We start from the raw sequence: 3775 nt of genomic DNA, 5'->3' as shown, positions 1-3775 counted from the left end.
TTAGGGTGATGCACCACCATCGAAGTGTGAGAGCATTCAACAACAGTGTTACGCTATCTGTCAATATTTACACTCCTGCAGGAGTGCTTGATTAGGGTTGAAGGTAAACACTCCCTCCAGGACCGAAGTTGCCTATCCCTGCTCTAGACAGTGACAGATAGCATATCACTGTGGTTGAATGTGATCGGTAAAAATCCCTCCCTTTCACACTTTTGTGGTGCATCACCCTGTTGCTCTAATAAAGAAACCGCCCCTAAGTTATGCTAACTCATGATGAATAGCATCAATCGGGCTATATAAAATTTCATGCTGGGCATTGCTGAAGGTACAAACATCGAAATCTACAGTCTTGTGTTCTGCGACATAGGGAGTCAGATTTCAGCCTTTCCTTACCTCACAGTGAAATAAATCCAAAGTTCAGCGGTGCGGTAAGTGCATTTCCATAATGCAAAGTACAAACCAGTATAATGTGGTGTGTGTTGTTGTTGTTGTTGTTGTTGTCCATAGCAGCATATTATGTGCAAATTTGTTCTGGGCAGTCATGGCCTAATGGTTAGAGCGTCAGACTTAGAATGCCAAGGCTGCGGGTTTGAGTCTCAGGTCTGGCAGGAATTGTTGGTGTGGAGGGTAAATAACCAGCACTCTCTTCCACCATCAATACCAAAATATGGCTGCCCACTGCTCTAGGTGTGTGTGTGCACTTGGATGGATTAAATGCAGAGCACAAATTCTGAATATAGGTAGGGAGGGTTACTTTTAAAAATGTATTCAGTAACAGTTACAAATTACTACTACAAATCACAGTAACGTAATCCAAGTACCACAATATGAAAGTAAAGTAATCTGATTACTTTTTTGGATTCCTTTTAGTCACATTTGTAAATAAAGTCAAAAATCAATATCCAAGTACTTTATTTAACTATGACTTTAAAAATGAAAACTAATAAAAACTATAGTAAAAGCTATTAAAAATCGTGTCTTGTTTCACCATCTAGGTATTACAGACCGTATACAGTATGCATTTATATAAGAGGCTATGCAGACATGACATCTAATGGCTGTACAGTTTAGTATTACAGTTTTATTATTATTATTATTATTTATTTCTTTAACATAGCCTACAAGTAAAAATATAGCCTAGTTTATACACAACATTAAGAAAATGACACCATATACATATTAGTCTATTTTAAAATAAATGAAGTGTATGTGAAATGCTATGATCTTTCTTTATTTCATTGACTGATCCGAGATCTGATCATAGATGGAAAAATTTGTATTAAATAATAAAATGAGTTCACTCTGTTTTCCTTTTGTGAACAGATGGCAAATGAAGCAAAGCCCTGTCCATGTGATATGGGGACAAGATTGAATATGGAGGTCTTGGAGAGGAAGTTCAAATCCAGCACATTAAAGCTTATGTGGTGAAGCCTCCAGCATCAGAGAAGGCCATTATTGTAATTCAAGACATTTATGGCTGGCAGCTTCCAAACACCAGATACATGGCTGACATGCTCTCAGCCAGTGGATACATGTATGTAATTATGTTTTATATATTTTTTTAAATATGAAAACGGTTGCAGATATCCCTGTTCTTACTTGATTCTTTTGCAGTGCTATATGTCCAGATTTCTTTGTTGGAAAAGAGCCGTGGAGCCCATCTCACGACTGGTCAACATTTCAGCAGTGGCTTGAGGACAGAAAGCCTACAGACATCAAAAAGTACAAGTTCAATTAACTTAATGTTCTCATCTGATACACCCATGGAAAGACTAAACAATCTTGTCGTTTAACCAGGGAAGTGGATGTTGTATTGAAGTACCTGAAGGAGCAGTGCGGTGTGAAGCGTATAGGTGTTGTGGGCTTCTGCTGGGGTGGTGTTGCAACACACTACATTGCTCTTCAGTATCAGGAAATCAAAGCTGCTGTCTCTGTCTATGGTAATCCATTTGTTATGTCTTCTTTAACAGTCAAGAATACAGGAAATATATGGCAAGATGCTTTCTGCAATCCAAGCAACTATATATATGAATTCCTTTTACCCAGGTATCGTTAGGGAGCATGAGGACAGATTTGATCTCAAGAGCCCAACCTTCTTCATCTTTGCAGAAAACGATGAATACATTCCACTTGATCAGGTAAGCTGAGATCAAGGACATATTTTTAGATTTGCACCATTTCAAGATTAATTTCTAACAAGAAATTATTTCTATCGATCTATCTCATTGTTCTTTCCACATCCTATTGATTTATTGATGCCACAGTAAAGATTGTTACATGGATAAGCTTTATTTAATTTGCACCTATCAAATGCTTTGTTTTCAGGCCAAACAGCTCAATTTAAATATAATCAGATCACTCCTTAAAATGTTTGCGGCATGTTCTATTTAACAGTATTTTTGTAGTATCTTATTACAAATACAATGAGTATTCAGTCTAAAATCCTTTTATTTGAGTTTCAGTTCTAATAAAATAAGAAATTAATGGGGTAAATGTATTCTGAATGCTCTTTATTAATGAATAAACCCATATCAGGGCCATAAACCTTGCATAGACAATCAGTTAACGTTTATTGTTCTCTTTTAACCAAGGTGACTACAGTAGAGACAAGACTGAAGGAAAAGTGCTCTGCTGACTTCCAAGTGAAGATCTTCCCAAAGCAGACACATGGGTTTGTCCATCGTAAGTGAGAAGACATTAATCCAGATGATAAAGCTTATATAGAGGAGGCCAGGACAGATATGCTCAACTGGTTGAATAAGTACATATAAACTGTAATGGGTTAAAATAAGGTGAAAGTCTGATGATGTAAATCACTCAATGTGATGATATGAACTTCAAATCCATTTGTAAACTTTTGCTACTTTTTACAATAGCAACTCAAGAGTCAAAAATCAAATGCAACTTTCAGAAAGTGACAACCAACAGAAACAGATCTGAAACACAGCTATGCAACGCTCAGTCTTCAGGCTCGCCGGGGCCTCTGATGTCATCAATCTTCAGAATCATATTGACTACTTGAGTGGCCAGAGAAATCTGCTGTTTCTTTCCAATGAGGGTCTCAATCACATGCTGCTGCTTCATGTCTGCAATGATTTAAGACAAATTTAAGTGAAATTATGTTTTTGTATGTGCCAGTTTTAAGGCAGAACCCATTACATGAAAAGTAAAGCTTACCGATGCAAGTTGTTAGAAAAATAAATAAAAATTACAACCAAAATATAATCTACACTACTGGGTCAGTTATATATATATATATATATATACATATACATATATTTATTAATACTTTTATTCAAGAAAGATGGATTAAATTGGTCAAAAGTGACAGTAAAAATCTGAAAGTAATAAAAAATAAAGTTTCTTGAGCAGCAAATCAGCATATTAGAATGATTTCTGAAGGATCATGTGACATTGAAGACTGGCTGCTAATAATTTAGCTAACAACATTTCACAATATTACTATTATAGTGTATATGTGGCCCTCCTATCTCAAGGATTAGAACTGTTGCCAATTTTGGGACTAAATTTTAGACTACACCACCCCAGAAGTACATCAAGTACCCAATACACAGATTCGTTGTGGCTGAGACAGGTATCAAACAATGATGAAATGTTTCACACAATTTATTCATAATGGCATTCAATAAAATACAGGATTGATCTCTTTAATATACAAACATTAAAACACCTCACCCATAAAATTATATACACACGCACACTTTACCACTTCAGACTGCGGGGAATCGTCTTGCCTATGCAGCAACCACATGCC

General features: G+C 36.1%; 1 pseudogene across 1 annotated transcript; it reads left to right on the top strand.

Annotated features, from left to right (window-relative positions):
• Window positions 1-1323: 1323 nt before the first annotated feature.
• On the top strand, window positions 1324-2771 carry LOC306864650 (carboxymethylenebutenolidase homolog; annotated as a pseudogene). Its single transcript, XR_013786103.1, has 5 exons — window positions 1324-1534; window positions 1615-1722; window positions 1798-1940; window positions 2047-2138; window positions 2592-2771. The product of XR_013786103.1 is annotated as a carboxymethylenebutenolidase homolog (transcript).
• The last annotated feature ends 1004 nt before the right edge of the window (window positions 2772-3775 follow it).

This window comes from Barbus barbus (assembly GCF_936440315.1).
Source record: "Barbus barbus genome assembly, chromosome: 46".
Classification (NCBI taxonomy): Eukaryota; Metazoa; Chordata; class Actinopteri; order Cypriniformes; family Cyprinidae; genus Barbus; species Barbus barbus.
Note: the sequence above shows the minus strand (reverse complement) of the source record. Positions and strands in the feature narration are given on the sequence as shown.